Source organism: Leucopleurus acutus (genome assembly GCF_964270905.1).
Source record: "Leucopleurus acutus genome assembly, chromosome: 9".
Taxonomy (NCBI): Eukaryota; Metazoa; Chordata; class Mammalia; order Artiodactyla; family Delphinidae; genus Leucopleurus; species Leucopleurus acutus.
The window spans coordinates 90910034-90927932 of NC_139144.1; the positions used below are offsets into that span (position 1 = coordinate 90910034).

Consider the following 17899-nt stretch of genomic DNA (forward strand, 5'->3'; position numbering starts at 1 on the left):
TATTTCGTCGTGTGCCTACCACAGTTTATCCATTTTACTATTGATAGACACTGAGTTGATTTCCAGTATGTGGCTGTTGTGAATAGTTCTGGTATGAGCATTCCAGTTCACGTCTTCTGATGAATATATGCATGGATCTTTGCCGTGTATACACCGAGGAGTAAGATTTTGAGGTCTCCAGATCTGCAAATATTCAGCTTCAGCAAATACTGCCAAATAGCGCTATTTTACCCAAGTGATTGTACGAATTTACATTCCCGCAGCAGCGCATAAGAGTTATAGTTTCTCATCAAAACGTTGAATTGTCAGTCTTTTAAATTTTAGTTATTCTAGTGCTGTGGAATTTGAATTTGAATTTTTCTAATGATTAATGAGATTGAGCACTTTTTCATATGTCTGTTTGGCCGTTTTAATATCCTCTTTTGTGAAGTACCTGTTAAAGTCTTTACTTATTTTCCTGTTGAGTCATCTATCTTTTTTATTGATTTGTGGGAATTCTTTGTATATTATGTACAAATCCTTTATCAGATATATGTTTTACTAATATATACTTTCTCAGTCTGTGACTTGCCTTTTCACTCTCTTTATGGTCCTTAATTTTAATGCAATACAGTTTATCAATTTTATTCCTTTATGGTTAATAATTTATACATCTTGTTTACAAAATCTTTGCGTATCCCAAGATCATGGAGGTACCTTCTTTTTTCTGAGAGCTTTAATGTGTAAGTTTTCACATTTAGATCTACAGTCAATCTGGAACTGGGGGAGGGGAGAGTATGATGTTAAATAAAAGTCAAGATTTGGTTTTCTGTTTGTCCATGTGGATGTCCAACTGAGGTGCTAGGTGACGTTACTTTCCTCCAAATTGAGTTACTCTATCTTCTGGTAGTTTGATAGAGTTGGGGAAGTTCACTTTAGTTGAATTAGGGCTGAGGTGATTTGAAACTCATCTGCCATTTTGTACAACTCCATCGACCTTAGTTTGCCCCTTCTCCACGGATGAACTCTACAAAGGTCTAACTGAGACTGTATCCCAAGACCCTTTCCTCTTTTCTTTCCTTGCTTCCATTTTTTATCAAAGTGTAATTTATATACAGTAAAATTTACTCTTTTTAGTATACAGTTCTGTAAGTTTTGACAATACAGATAGTTGTGTAACTTCCATCACAATTAAGATATTGATATATCAACTCCAGAATGGTTCTTCCTTCTTGAACTTTGAGTTTTCCCTACTTAGTTCCATGAGACTGCAGAAAACTCTGCTGTGCTTTTCAGAAACATTCTGCTTAGTTTCCTATTCTCTTATATACTCTTGTCCTTTCTGCTTCAAGTGTTCACTCATGGAAAGAGCTTTGGAGTCAAACAAATCTGGGCTGCAATGTCAACTCTGCTACTTGTTAACTATGTGACAGTGAATCTGAATCCGTCTCCTTACTTTCACATAGGACACTAAGAACAACTATTTTCAGTTTTCTTTTTAATTAGATAACAGATATCAAGTACCTTGCACATAGTAGGTATTCAGCAGATTATAGATATCATTATGTGATACATTATCCTTTCTCTCAGAGCTATAAAATATACTCATCTCTTAGAAATAATGGAGAAGAGGTAGGGTAGGTGGTCCCTGGAAAGCAATACCTTTCTCTGGGAAACCCATTAGATGCTGAAAAGGGTGAACATGATTGAACTTATTTTATTCACAACCATAACAAGGTCATTCACAGATACTGAGACATATACAATACATTTTTTCCCTTAAAAGGCCATAGAATTCTACATAAACCATCTGAATTGGAGGAATCTTAAATCTATTCCAAATGCTTCATGTTACAGATGAAAAAATTGAGGGGCCAAGAGTGCTTAAATGACTTGGTCAAGGTCAATTCACTCATTAGTATTTACTTAAATGACCCAAATTCCCTGAGATCACATATTTATTCTCTTCTAAAATACTCCTAGCTCCCATATTCAGCTATAAATGCAAAACAGAGACAATTCACAAGAGACAATTATTAATGTTTTATTGTTACTGACACATTTTGACTAAAACCCATAGATCTATTTTTAAATATTTTATTTCAATTATCCCTACACAAGTTATGTGACTTCCTGCCAACGAAGACTGAAATAGCTTCTTACCATTCCTTTCCCATTCCAAGGATTATATCCTGTAGTGTTTCATTCTTCTATTATTAAGAAATATTCTGCCTTATCCTCCAATGCACAAGACTGAAAGGAACTCATGTAAACCCACAGAAGGCAGCTCTCTTCAGGTTTACCAAGTGAACAGGAGCACAGGGGGACCTCTATCGTTCTGGACACTGGATGCACAGGTGACCAGGTATATCCCTGGCACTCTCCCCTATGGGTAGGGACAGATTACCAGCACCTCTACCACCCTCATGCTTTCTGGCAAAGGTGGTACTTTGAGAATAATTTTTTGGTAAGTCCCTTTGTTCAGCACATCTTTCAGCATTGTGTGTTCTGCTAACACACAGATAAGCTTGAATCCCATATGGACTGAACAACTTGGAAGAGTTTCATGATCACAGAGCACACGGTCATCTCATAAAACCCTCTACCTCACACTAGGGTTCTCAAGGGCTCCTCCAGGAACACTCTTCACATGCGTGACTCTTTCTTAGAAATATATTTTCAGCCTAGATATCTCCTCTTCAGAGAGACCATCCCTCACCATTCAGTGGCCCTCCAGTGGCCCTCTATCACATCACGCTCTTTTATTTACTCACTATTGGAAACATGTATGCTGTCTGTACTTCATCAAAATGTAAGCTCCATGAAAGCAGAGTCCTTGCTCCTCCCTGTGTGTCCCATCCTGGCTTAGAGAACTCACTCAATGAATAAATGAATGTGGACATGTATCCTTCCCATACACCCATCAGGCTGGGTCAGCCCCTGGATTTGAATACTGGCTTCGTTACTTACTAGCTGGGTGAATTTAGGCAAATGTCTTAAACACAACAAACTTCTCAGTGCTTCTCCTAAGTTAAGAACATGTATCTCACTAGGTTGTAGTAATAAATGAGACAGATGTGTGCAAGGAGCTTAGCACAGGGCCTGGCACTAAAAGCCCTTATTACACAGTAGTTATTAATATCTCCATAATGAGAGCAGGGCATGTTATAGAAGAGTCATGGGGGATTTTTTAGTATAAATATTCATGTTCAAATCAAAGGATCCTAGCTTGACTGTACAAGGCAAAATTATAAATTAATGAAAACCTGGTTCTTCTTGCTGACTCCATAAAGTTATTCATTTTTATAAAGGATTCCTAATTTAACCTTTGCAATAACTCCCTGTTATAATAAGTTATCATTTGAGACCCTCCGCTTTATCCAATGCCTTGGTGCCCGTTTGAAAAATGGCATCTTTCTGTGAACGCTTGTGGTAGGATTTTTTTTTTTTTTTTTTCTTTTTTTGCGGTACGTGGGCCTCTCACTGCTGGGGCCCCTCCCGCCGCGTAGCACAGGCTCCGGACGCGCAGGCTCAGCGGCCGTGGCTCACGGGCCCAACCACTCCGCGGCATGTGGGATCTTCCCGGACCTGGGCACGAACCCGTGTCCCCTGCATCGGCAGGCGGACTCTCAACCACCGCGCCACCAGGGAAGCCCTGGTAGGAATTTTAAAGTAGAATTGTCACCACTTTTTTCAAGTATGTACTGTCAATATTTTTCCATTTGTGTAACCTAGGAAGGGGCTAGTTTCTGTTTGTCATGCTACTGAATGGCTTTAGGTAGATGTTTCCTAAGGGTTTTAAGAAAATCCCTCCTCTTGGAGGACTAGAAAGCTTATTGAAAGGAGAGAAATTCCTCCTTCCTTTTTTATTACACCTTGATTCTCCCATAGTGAATGCTTTCATATAAAACCCAAATTTCCCCACATGCCTGAGAAGATAGTTCAATCAAAGGAGCAATAAATAGCACCTGGCTGTTTGCCACTGGCTGGGAAGGGGACTGCGGTAGGGAAACGGGCTCATTTACCTCACACCGTCCAGCTGTCTCTCCCAGCCCCTCTTCCTTCATCTCGGGTCGTTCCTTTCCTAACTATGTCTGGTCTAGACTTAGCTTTGCCTGCAGAGAATTTCAGCAACTGCCTCTGAGCCAGGTCAGTCAGAATCTATGTGTTGGGTACTGAATAAAAAGCTTAAAGGGATCCAGTAAGTAATGGTTCGCCCAGGCATCTATTTGAAGTTGCAAGGTAGCTGACAGTAGAGAAAAATCTTAAAACAAGGAGTGAGAGCTTCATCACCTTTCTGTCCTTCCATTGTAAATCTGAAAATAGAAAGTATATCTGAAGATAAACTCTACACTTAGTCACTTTGCTATTCACTTTATGGTTTCTCTCAGAAGCCTTTTTATCTCTTTCTCACTAACAAGGTAGTTCATAAACATATGCAGAGACTCTACAGACCAAACAAAAAATTTTCCCCTGATCCCTGATTTCTTTATTTTTTCTTTATTCATTCCCAATTTTAAAAATAAAAAAACTGAGGGAATTGGGACCAGGGAAAGCGAAACCAGGCAGATAAACACTGACGCTGCCAGAGGGTTTGAGGAAGGTACTGTGAATTCTTTTCCCTGCAAGTTTAAATCTCTTGGTTTGTTCGCTTACAATCCAGGCGAATAACTCCTTGCTTTCTTCTAGTCTATGCCTTAGTTGAAGCCTGAGAGTCAAGAATGGGAGGCCTCTGTGGGATGGGTACTATAATCTACATCAGCAACTGAATGTAGGGAACTTCTTTTAAGGTGCAAATTCCTGGGCACCTCTCTGGAGGTCATGTCATATTTTTTAAAACAGCTCTCCCAGAAGCTTTTGATAGGTGGCCAGCCTAAGAGCCTCTGTTCTAGGGGGACAGTACACCATAAGTGCCATGAAGCCAGGTACGATGGTTATTTGTTCATTGGCATATCCCCAATATGTTCCTGGCACATAGAGAGGAGCAGGGCTTGGAGCGGAGCCCTCTCACTTGACCCTCACATGTGCCCAGGGCTCAGTGATTTGGAAAAGAATGCTGCATCCTTATCTCAGTGACTCTCAACCTGGCAGCACTGTAGATTCACCAGGGACAGTTGAGAAACACATATGCCTGGGTCCCAGCCCCCCAGATCCTGATTAGGTTGAGCTAGGTACTCTAGATGCATGACAATACAACAGTTGTTTGGACAAGTGCATTTGGGGCAAGTAGGAAGAGGTGGTTGAGGTTGGTGGAGGGGAGCTGAAGATAGCCTGAGTGAGTGCTCAGGAATAAGGAAATGGATGGCATCTTGGCTTGCTGACCAATTTACAGGCCCTCAAGGTTCCCCAATCCCTAGTTTGCAAACCAGCCTTCGTCAGATGGATACAAACCATAGATAACATGCTAGGCAGGTTTTTGTTTTGTTTTTTACCTGTGAAAACTGAAATGAGAATCTAGGAATCCAGGATCAATTTCCAGCAGTGTGATTCCAAGCCAGTCCCTTAAACTCTATGAACTTCTATTTTCTTCCAATGCGAAATGGCAAAGGGTGGGATGGGGGAAAGCAAGGTATGTTCTTAAGGTCCACTTGAGCCCATTATTCTACTAAATGAAAGGCAAACGTTAAAACCCAGAGTTGCATTTTCCATTAGCATCCCTTGTTACATCGTGTTGGGGCAGGTCTAGGGGTGTGATGGTGATTTACTGTCCCAGGTAATTATTTCTTTGGCCCTTCTTATATTTAATATTTATTGCTGTTTCAAGTGCAAGAGAGTTAACTCTAGATTATCTACCAATACTTTTCTATAATTATTTGTAATCCTCCAGAGCCTCCTCTTCTACCTGTTAGCCAAGTTCCTGACAATCAACAGCAGAAAACTTTGGACAAATGTTCCAAAAAGACTTTGAGAGTCTGAGGCTTAGAAGGTTTTGAGCGTGAGCTTAGAGAAGGCAGTGTCTCTGACTATGTTCTGAAGTCTGTTGTCTTTGATCGTTGGCATTGGTAGTACTCCCTGCTTTGTACTAACTATACCACCTTCTCCCCTCCATTATTTAGAAGAATTCAGGGACTGACTCTGTAATAATTGTATTTGTTTTCTTTAAAATGCAAATGCACAATATCTATTTATATCTGTGCTTTATTTCCCCTTTACGGTCCTAACCAACAACAGTACCTGAGGAAGAAATTGTACTTTAAAATATGTAGTTCCACGTTAACTAAAATGTATTCCACTTATGTTTCCATCCTCCTTTTATACCAGGTATCATTAAAAAGTTTCAAGATCATCCAATCGAATTCATAGGGATTGGTGATCACCAGAGGTTCACAGGTGGACATCTGATTGCTTAGCTGTGAGTAGAGTTTATGTGCTCTTACTGGGGAGGGGCTCTGATCTTAGCAGTTACATGGCCTCTCTGCCTGATTTTCTAAATTCTTGCACATAAAGATGCATTGTGCGGAACCAAGCTTTCTGCTGTGCTCCTCAGAGTTTACTTACCAAGTAATCCAACAAGTTTGGAAGGAATTGTTTTCCTGCTTTGTAATCTGATTTTTTGCTTTATTTTTAATTTCTTCCTGCATATATAATGTCTTAAGCAAAACTGTCCCCAATCAATAATGAAGTTCTCACTTCCCAAGAAGAATGTTGCTGACTTGAGAGAATAGAGAGATGATGAGTCAGTCTTCAGGGTGAGGAAGCTCACCTTTGAACAGACACCGATGATTTCAGGAGGAAATACCCCTCACTCTCAGCAAATCCTGCCTACCTGGGAGAACTTCCACCAGCAGAAGGTCTACCTGGGGAACAGAAAGAGGGGATTTCAGAAGGTAGATGGAGAGGCTAAAGGAAACTTCACTCATTCGCAATTTTTCCGAGGTTGGCTCTAGTACGGAGAAAAGTTTTGCTATGGCTGCCGTAGCAAAATACCACAGACTGGGTACATAGCAGATTTATTTTCTCACAGTTCTGGAGGCTGGAAGTTCAAGATCAAGGTGTCAGCAGGTTTGGTTTCTTCTAAGGCCTCTCTTCTTGGTCATCTTTTCCTGTGTCTTCACATGGGCATCCCACTGCCAGCACACATGTTTGGTGCCTCTCTCTCTCTCTCCAACATTTCCTCTTCTTAGAAGGGCAACAATCATATCAGACTAAGACCTACCCTAATGACTTCATCTTAACTTCATCACCTCTTTAATGATCTGGTCTTCAAATTTAGTTATATTCTAAGGTACTAGGGGTTAGGACTTCAACATATGCATTTGGGGGGAACACAATTCAGTCCATAATACCCCATCATCTTTTTTTCTCAGTATGCTGATTTTTAGTTTGTTGCACATGGACTGTTCTCCGATTCTCCTCTCCTGAACTCCCTTAGCATTTATATCACTCTTAAAATATTTGGTTTTCCTACAGTGTGTTGTAGCCCTTTGTGCACATCTCTCATTTCCCTATTACATTATATAATTTTTGAAGTTGAAGAGTGTGCCTTTTACATCTTTGGCAGCACTAGAGGAGGTTTTGTAAATGGTAAGCATTTAATAGTACTTATTAAATGACTGAATGAATACATGAATGGATAGATGAGAAGATGCAGTCTCTGAATCTATAATTTATTTGCTTTAGGACTACCTCCAAATGATGATTATTAGTGGTGCGTTCTCCTCACTTGCTGCCTGCCCCCCGGCCCCCCAGAGGTGGAAATAAGTCAAAGCTGGAGAGAGGGACTGAAAGAAAGTTATGATTAACTGATGGCAGGAGACTTACCTCGCTCCTCAAAGAGTTAGGAGACAGTAAATAGCATGAACCTGCTCCAGATACAGTCACTCTTCTGTGAGAACACTGTTTGGGGAGCCAAGAGGGAAGGACAATGAGGTTAGATTAGGACTTGCTAATTTAAGGGCCTGTGAGACAGCCAAGGGTGTGTGTCTAGAAAACAAGGGATATGCAAGTCTGAAGCCCAGGTGAGAACTAGAGATAGAGATTTTCACAGTCATAACCTATACATAGGAATTAAAACCGTGAGAGTGGATGACACCACCCAGAAAGATTGTGGAGGGAGAGGAGCAGGGGTTTAAAAATACACCAGAAATTGCATGTAGAAAGTTTTCCTGCTAAATAACAGGAGAGGGACCCTCCCAAGAGGAAGAAATCTAAATGCTACTTCTAATGAGGGTTTGTAAGAACATGTGTATTAGCTAATGTGGATATCTATCTATTTCTCTCTCCACTTATTCCTTTGGTCCTATTTTATTCCTCCTTCTGTCCTCTCCTTTAGGGGCTATGCCCCAAACCATTCCTGTGGGGCTTGCCCTACCCAGCTTTGCTCCCCTCTAGCTAACTTCACGCATGAGCATGTGTTTGACTCCCCAGCTGCATGCCCAGGGATGTCATACATCAACACTTTCCTTTAGGACCATTTTCTTCATCACAGTCAGAGCTGATCAGACTGCACAGTGGGGGAACCCCAGGATTAGACTCCTTAATGTCCAAAGAGACAGAAGGCCGGTCCTTTTTAGGGTCAGGAGGCTGGGACTCCGTTGCCATGGAACATCATCTTGTCCAGACAGTCAGTAAAGGACTTAGTCGGGGGGAGTGTACCTCCTTTGCACTGAACGCCCTCCTTAGTCCATTGTTCCCTGCTGGTCACCCCTTACCTCCTGTGCCCTCAAGAAGGCATTGGTGGTATTTTCGTGTTTCATGCCCAGGCCAGAATGGGGGCTAATGAGGCATGGAGAGGCCAGTCCATGAGTTGTGGTGGCCATAACAAACTTCTCCTCTCTGGGCCCCACTATCAAATGTCATTTCTAATCGGGCCATGTTTACCCCAGCACTGAATTTCCCAATTTTTTCCTGCTGAGTTTGATGCAAACAAAATGGGGAAAGCTATTCATTCATTTCTCTTTTATTTTCTAAAGTGTCATTTCTTTTCCTTGCTTGTTTTTCTTTCTCCATTGGTTCTCTTTCTTTAGCAGAAACCCTTGATCTTTCTTTGGATTGTCTGATTATTAGCGGAAGAGGCCATCAGAGGTCTGTAAGTTTCCTCCTCCTCTGCATACTCCCTTCCATTTCTTAAAAATGAACTTTGAGATATCAGATTTTTTCAAGTACCCCTCACTTCCATACTTTCCTCTTGATATTCTTCAAGTTGCCAGGAAAAAGATGCCATTTTTCGCTCAGTTACCTAAAATGCCAATGACACCTGTGTCAGTGATTTTTACATAAATTGCTGTTTGTATAAAATGAGAAAGGAGAAATTCTGAAGTCAAGAGAAAACAGCGCTGCAATCCATGAATGGCCTAGTGGGGTGTTCCAAGTGAATGGTGGCCAGTGGCCAGCAGAGGTGCCTCCCGACGGTGTTTCATTAATTTCAGTCAGCCATAGAATTTGGAGAGAAAGATAATTTTCCTATGAGCATGTAAAAGAAGTGCTTTGAGTTGTAAGCACCTAGCAGGCTTTGCCCTGTTTTAGAACAGCATAAATGGGTGTTTTTATAACCACTGTGGGCCAATATTTTTGGAGTCAGTGGAAGCTCCAGATGGAATGGAAAGAGAAGGGTTTTTTCCCTTCCTCTTTTCTTGAGTTTTGCAGAACAATCCTCCCTGGACACCCTTGACAAAGTGTTCGGTCTCTTGTTTAGTTCAATGTGCCCATACTTGTTATAGCAGGATCTGAAGGGGGTCTTTCTTACACTAATAGTCTTTTCTACAGATTTCTGGTAGTGACTGTAGAATGAGGCTCATATGTGAAAAGATCTTTAACCTGCCTCATCTCACCCTGAGAAGAATGCTCTCAGGTCCTTGTCATGGGGTATAAAGAGGAAAATACACCGTGAGCCCAAGTGTGGTTAGGAATTGAGGGGACACAAGGAACATGGATTCTCATGGTCTTCCCAATTCTGGAAACTTTCATGATAAGGAAGGTAAGAGGACATTCCAGCATCACCATGTGCAGATTTTGTAATTTTGGCCAAGTGATGGTGTTTCCTTGGCCAGGGAATTGCACCTGGCGTTAAGGCCTTAATTGCACCATGGAGAACACCTTCCTGCCTAGCACAGCTATTGATGGAAAGAGGTTGTGTCAGGGTGGGCAAGCCAAGATCAGGGCACAGATAGCAGGGAGAAAAACCAGCAGTGGTGCCAGGAGCTCTTGTCTAGAACTCCTTTCCAGACTTTGATTTCAAAAAGCATGAGTGAGTACGCAGTAAAGAGGAAAAACTGATCCTGCTAATTAGCCTTCAAACAAAACTATCAAAAGCCTGAGGTTCTAACTGTGACAGGGTTTGTACAGTTCAAGGACACAGACTCAGCTACGTCCAAACTTTGCTTTGGGATGTTCAACAAAACAAAGCTGTAAACATCTTGGCACTAGTCCACGCAGCAGTCCTCCAATAGGATTTAAAGGCTCAATCTGGGGGGAAAAGACTGAGACATTTTCCTTCCTACTATTCTCTGTATCCCAAATCCAACTTAATGCCAAATTAAATCTAGGTTTTTTTTTTAAATCGACTTTTACTGGAGGAAAAGGCAGAGCTGCATTCCCTGAAACAGATATTTTAAGGCCCAACTTATTATTTGGGGGTTTTTCTCCTTCTTTTTGCTAATTCAAAACAAAATGTCTATCATTCATGCTAACACCAGCCTTTAAGAGCTGGAGACAAATGGAGTCTGAATATTCACGCCAGCGTGGTACAAATGAGCTGTGATTTCAGGATACTGGCTGTTTCTCTGACAGGGGAAAAGAGAGGTTGACTAGTTTAATATCTTTGGCTGAAAACACTTTGTTAAAGAGGGATGGAGACGGCCAACATTAATATCAAGTCCTGTTATTTAATGACCAAGAATGACATACTGTGGAATGGGGCATCCTGAGTTTGGGGAAAAGTGTGTTTATCATATCCAGAGGATGCAGAGAGGGAGTGAATACAAACATGTGGTGGTCCTGATGGAAGGAGCTCTTCTAAAAGCATTTTCTCCAAGTTCTTCAAAGAATTCCTCCAATAAGTGTATTATACCCATGATTGTGAACCTGATTCCATCACAGACTCACAAGATTTATAAACATAAAGACATTTGTTATAATGAGAGACTCTGGGGACATATCTACTGCCTCCCCCAGATTGCTGGCTAATGGTTTAGAAGTAAAACGTGCAGTTGTAAGTTGGGGTTGATGGAGGAGGCTTGTGACCCCTTTAGCACCATCTGTCCTTTCTCTTGTTCCTCAAACACACATATTCAGGTCACTTATTAATTTATTCACTCTACAGCTATATATTGAATTGGAACTTCTCCATCCAGGGCTGTATTAGATCTGGGCTGCATTAACAATTCTGGTGTTCCTCCATTCCTTCCTATAAAATGGACTCTTTTTTTTTTTTTTTATTCAATGCAATGAAAATTTAGTGACTCAGATAATATATTCATTGACGTAAATTGTGATTTCTGATACTTTATTTTTCATTGTCCTCATCTTGACAAAGAGTCATAATATTTTACATTTCTCTGCCCTCTCATCCACCCATCATTCTAATTATGTGGTTTATAAGCAAAACACTGCAGTGTTTTGTAATTCTACTTTTCTGAAAATCTTTTTGAAGAATGATGCTTAATCGCTCCCTTCCTTATTTGTTTCCTAAATTCTGGTTTTCGTGAAGAACTTTTTAGGGGGTGAACGTAACTGTAGTATCAAAATAATTGAAAATTAAGAACAAAGTAAGGGTTTGTGGCATTTTTATTGGAATGCTCATAAGAATCAAAGGTGAGAGACCCAAGGAGAGTCACCATGAAAACCAGTGGCCCTTAAGCCACGGGGCCCCTCACTTGAACAGACCTCTGCCACACCCCTGCCTAAATTTTTACATTTAACATTGCATTCTCTTTCTTAAAGGCCTCCCAAGTAATTTTCAGGTCCTACAATATCTGAGTCTGCCCTAAGATTGACACAAACATATAATCTTGGATGATTTTGCTTCCTGTCTAAAACTAATTAAATGAAAAAGCAAAGAAATAGTCAAAGTGTGAAGTGATGTAATTTATTTTTTTAAGGTTTTAGGACAAATTCAGCTTATTTTCTAAAGTGAACCTCGCTTAAATGAAATAATAGATCAGTTTGCCAAAGCCCAAATGAATATAAACAGGAGATTGATTTTTATTTCACTAATAAACGTCAAATATGGACTCACCCTAACATCAAGCAAGCCAGATCCTCCTGGCAGGAAACAGCTTCTAGTCAGGGGCATTTGTAGAGGAGCATAGATCCTTCAGGGAGTCACATGATCATTTCATCAACGGGGTTCTCGCCATAAGCTACCTCGTAAATATTATGCATTTACAGGTCTTGTGAGACGTAGCATAGTGTTGTGATTAAAAGCACAGACTCTAGGGCTAGGCTGCCTGGATGTAAATCCTAGCTCTACTATTTGCTAGCTCTGTGACCTTGGGCAAATGACACACCTGCTCTGGGCCTCAGTCTTTCTATCTGTAAACTGGAGACAATAAGGATTGTTATAAAGATTTAAACTGATATTTATAAAGTTCTTAGAACTGTGCTGGGTACATAGTGCGTGCTCTATAACCATTGGCTAACTAAATAAGCTCCATCTAGAGCGCGCTAATATGAACTCACTTGTAAGTTTATTCTTGTAAGTCCTCACAGCGCCTAGCCTGACACATGATAGCCATTAAGGAAGGACTGTATAAATCAGGGGTCACAAACCAGCAGCCTGAGGCCCACACTGACCTGCAAATATGCTTCCTTTGCCGAGCATGGTCTTCTTAAAATTTTGAATTTGAATTCTTTTAGGGATGCATGCATTCTCCATTTCTCCGTAGGCCACCACTCCCCAAGTTTGTCATCCCTGGTGTAAATGAGTGAACACGTAATACATGGGCACTGCTACAGTTAGCGGCAGCTTTATGGCTCATTGGAGTAGGCAGGTGGAACCAATGAGCCATTTCCACTCCCTGAGGCCCTACCTGATTAGTCTACCCATTCCTATTTATATACTAGATGTCACAGAACAGAAATAGAAAATAGGATAATTTGAATAAGTACCTTCATGAAGCAGAGATGTGCACTGCCTAATATCACAAGATCATTTTCATCACGGACGGAGTTAACAAAGGCAATGTCAGCCATGGCCAGCTAGGTTATGCTGGGGTCAGGGACAACTCAAAATTTCAGTGACTTAAACAACAAAGGTTGGTCACACATGCTTTCTCTGTAACCCTGGATAGGCTGGAGTCTCTGGTCCACATCATTGCCATCCTTACTTGGGGACCCCGGCTGAGAGCTGCTATCTGGAAATATTGCTGGCTACCATGGCAGAGAGAAAAAAAGCTCTGAAGGGTCTAATATCAACAATTAAATGGTCTGCCCCGGAAGTGACATGACACTTCTGCTCACAACTCATTGGCCAGAACTAGTCACTTGGCCCCAGCTGACCACAAGGAGGCCCAAAGTACAGTTCTGTAAGGTGCCCAGAAGGGGCAAAACAGGAACACGGGGCAAACAGCACTAATGGCCAGAGCTGTGGAATTTTGGAACTTGGGTTTTTAGGCCAGCAGCTTTTCAATAAGTTCAACTCAGCAGCCATTCCCATGCACCTACAAAGGCGGAGCGAAGCACCCGGCACTGTGAGGGGATGTAAGAGGAGATGGCAGACCCTGACATTAGGCAGCTTCACACTTGCTCAAGACAAAGAGAGGTTATAAAGCATTTGAATAACAAAGTCGTATAGTATTGACCGTCAAAAAGAGCAGTGCTAACAATGCTGCAGAAGTTGAAAGCGAGGATGATTCTGGAATACAGATAGGACTGAGCTACACTCTAGAAAGATATATGGGATTTGCAGGAGGAGTGGAGGGCACTTCAGGTTACAGGAGAGAGGAAACAGGGACAGAGGCCCAGAGGCAGAAATACCAGCTGGATTGTAGCAGAACTAAGGAGTTGGCCTGGCTGTGAATTGTGTTTGCACGTGAGTGTGAGTCAGGAGAGGCATTGGGTACAGTGGAGCCATTCCATGGAGGGCCTCCGAGGTCGACAGGAAAACAGGATGGTGGTGTGTGGGAGAAGATCATCCCTCCTCACTAACCCGCTTCGTAACCTAGGCACCTAAACCTTCCAGGCATCAGCTTATTCCCCAAACCAAGAGTCATGGATGCCCAACCTTCCCAGATCCCCAGGGCAGTCATTGAATGGAGACAGTAGTAAACTTCGGGTCGCTCCTGTTTCCAGTTTCAGGCATATTTGATTGCTCATCCTGCTAACAAAGAATATTCAAGTTCAAGTGAAACAGCCTCTCATTGCTGGGGTCAGTTCAGCCCTTTTGCTATGGAACATCTGTTTTTGAAATTCGGCTGAGACCCTGACTTAAATCTGATTAACTTAAAAAGCAGCAAGAGAACATCTTGTTTTCATGAATGTCCAGGGGCTGTGTGTCAACAAATTAAAGGTCTGTTTGCGGTATTCAAAGTAGAAAAGCTGGTCGTGAGATATTCTGCCACTGGAGTAAATTTATTATGGGCTGTTCATTTCTTGGAATCATGAACCAAAATTTGAAAAAACAAAGTGGACCAGCTACATTTAAATCAGCAAATTTCTGCTTGATGGCGGGTGAGAAACATGCTTTTGTTGTCAGAAGGTCACTGAGCTGGATGATTTCTAGAAAGATGCCCTCCACTTTAGCTGTGTGAAGTTAATATCTTAAGTGGCTTCCCTGTGTCTATATCAATTCCAGCAGATAGTATCTCATAGGTCATTATTTGTACATTACTTACACAGGATCTGAGGTGGGAGAGAAAGGGTGAGAATAGTTCACCATCCCTCAAACCTGACTGGCTACTTTACTCTTCATTCCCTTCTTTAGGACAGAAAAGTAGAGAAGAGTTCGATTTATCAGCACCTAGAAGAGCATGTGCCTGGCAAATAATAGATGTTGATATATATTTAATAAATACAAACTCCAGTCTCATACATTTATGTTCCCTTTATGAATGCATGTCTGTAGTGTGTTAATATCATTCTTGTTTGAAAAAGCTATTACTGCTTATATCGTATTTTAACCCAAAGAAAACCATTAGTCACTCCTGTAGTTCTCTCATAGCAGCTTGTATTTTTCGTTCCTAACCCTTGTCGCAGTTTGTATTTTATTTATTCATTGCCTGTCTCCACCATCAGACTATAAGCATGGTGAGGGCAGGGTAGTTGCATTCACAACTTATTTGCTACACCCAGTAAGGTAGCAAATGGCACTTCATAAATGTTTGTTGAATGTTTTTATTGAAGTTATCATTGTGATGATGGTTGTAGAGCCTTTACCACTCTTGAATATATATGAATTTAAACACAGTGAAGAAGACATTAGGGCTTAAAATGCAGTTGAATGTGGAGAGGCTTTTTGTGTGATGACACACTCCCATTCATTTGGCCATACACTCTCTCTTTTTTTTTAAACATCTTTATGGGAGTATAATTGCTTTACAATGGTGTGTTAATTTCTGCTGTATAACAAAGTGAATCAGCTATACATATACATATATCTCCTCCCTCTTGCATCTCCCTCCCACCCTCCCTACCCCACCCCTCTAGGTGGTCACAAAGCACTGAGCTGATCTCCCTGTGCTGGGCAGCTGCTTCCCACTAGCTATCTATTTTACATTTGGTAGTGTATGCCACTCTCTCACTTTGTCACAGCTTACCCTTCCCCCTCCCCATGTCCTCAAGTCCATTCTCTAGTAGGTCTGCGTCTTTATTCCCATCTTGCCCCTAGGTTCTTCATGACCTTTTGTTTGTTTTTTTTTAGATTCCATATATATGTGTTAGCATACAATATTTGTTTTTCTCTTTCTGACTTACTTCACTCTGTATTACAGACTCTAGGTCCCATACACTCTCTTGAAGGTCATGGTGGGATGGGTTGGTCTAACCATCTCTATGTTCTCAACTGAAAGTTGTCAGCCCACATCTGCCATGTAGCTGGCCAAGATCAATGTCAAAGCACATGGCAATAGTTTAGGATTTTTTTTTCTCTCAAATAGTTAACTCATTCCTGGTAGAATTAAACCTATGACATTAGCCTTATTAGTAATAAATTTTGATCCAGCAAGCTACATGGTAGAGGCAGTACAAGGATCTACAGTCAGAAAGATATTTCAGGTGTCTGATAGGCATATAACTTAATGTGCTTGTCTGGTGGTCACTGTTGACCTTTCTGATGGTCAAGCAAAATACCAACACTTTAGCTTGAGTGGGAACAAAGTGGATTCACTTGCTCTATTTTACTTTGGCTGCCTGTGTAGACAGCGTTGAAATGGGACTGACTTGTGGGTTCTAAAGAACCTCAAGAGAAATGCTCATTCATTTAGAAGAGGTGCAATTCCACATTACTTTCTTGCTTTGTATACTTGAAAACATTCCCAAAGAAACAAAGTTGGATGCAGCAAAAATAATGAGAGAAAAGAAAAATAATACTCTGAATTCTGAACAATTCTACTTTAATAGGTTGATCTGTCTGCCAGCTGGCCTCAGTGTTGACTACTTGTAATATATACTTTTGGTAGGCCGCAAGTAGTTCTTGGAACTGTTTATATTAGATTGCAGAAACTTAATTATTCTAAAATTGGCAGGACTCGCTTCGGTTACTTAATACAAAGTTGCTTAGTCATCTCTATACATGGTGTGGACAGCATTGTTTAAGTGTGAAAAATTGGGAAATGCAAATGTGCTCCAAAGAGATTACAGGTCAGGTAGAAAAATAAGAAGGTATAGTTGTTTCAAGATGCTTGGCAGGTGTTTGCCACATGTTTTAATTTGACAAGTTAGGTGACTGTTGAGTTGAAGTCCTTGATTACAAGTATTTTTCCATTTTCTTTGTGGATTTTGTCAGAAGTAAAAAGCTGCTGCTGCTGCTTGTTAAATCATATTCTAATCCTACATTTTGCAAGGTACATGTTTCCCAGCAAGTGTGTGAGGGACTCTAGAATCAACCATTGGAATAGCTTTTCTGTTTTCCGAAACAAACAAAGATGTCATTTCAAGCCGGTCATCACAAAGATCCTTCTTTTGAATCTTCTGATTTGAACACTTTTCTTACTGTACTTTAACTACTGCCTTCCAAGTGCAATACAGATTTATAGAGCTTCAGCAAGGAAAGAGGCAGGCAAAATGAGTTTCTTCCATGTATTTTAGAGTCTGAGGTGGCGCCAGAGGTCTCCAGTTTTTCCAGGAATGCCCATGTCAACCTCACACTCTTCCTGTGACCTGGGCAGGGGCTCCTAAGAGAGATGGTGAGAAAAGATAAAGGTCCTGTAGCCAATGGGTAGTGACACCAGGCCTGGGAGGGTAGGTTCCCAAGAAAACATCCAGAACAGGGCCTTATGTTTCTAATTACTGAGCACGGTTACAGAGTAAAATCAGGCAACACTTTTTTAGACTGATGGAAGCATTTAAATCAGCTCTGAATGTCAGTGTTTTCTAATTATGATGGAGGAGTGGCAAGGCATCTCCAAAGGCCTTGGAAATTTGGGGCGTTTCAGTTCAACCCTAATTCTCTTCTTATTCAACATATGTCTTCTTTGTCCTTCTTTTTCTTTGAAGGTCCCAGAACAGACTGATTCTCTCAGTTACAAATGTCTAATACCCCTCTTTCCTGAAAACAGAATGTCTTTCTAAGGCAAGTTTCTTTTCCACTAGAAGAAAACAACTACAACTACAAATCACAGTATAAAATAGAGCTTCCTAGTGAACCACCATCCCCAAGGTTACTAAGAGCTCAACTGGAGGCATGGCCTTTTGATCATGTCTTAGCCAAGTTCATCTGTTTACCAATGAAATCCAAAAATAAGCAATGCCCCGGAATCCATTTTAATTCAAGTGTGAACTTAGTGCTGACTATAAGAAAAAATAGTCAAGAACTTTGAGGGATCAC

General features: G+C 41.1%; 1 protein-coding gene across 4 annotated transcripts in view; it reads left to right on the forward strand.

Moving 5' to 3' along the window:
- The window catches only part of CALD1 (caldesmon 1), a 218406-nt gene that overhangs the window by 96651 nt on the left and 103856 nt on the right, over positions 1–17899 (forward strand). For 3 of the 4 annotated variants that reach the window (XM_082846395.1, XM_082846396.1, XM_082846397.1), the window contains exon 1: positions 6241–6331. The exons of the other annotated variant lie outside the window; for it this stretch is intronic. The gene's annotated coding sequence lies outside the window, so the exon portion shown is untranslated. Of the gene's footprint in view, positions 1–6240; positions 6332–17899 lie in introns of those variants that run through there. 4 annotated transcript variants of the gene reach the window in all.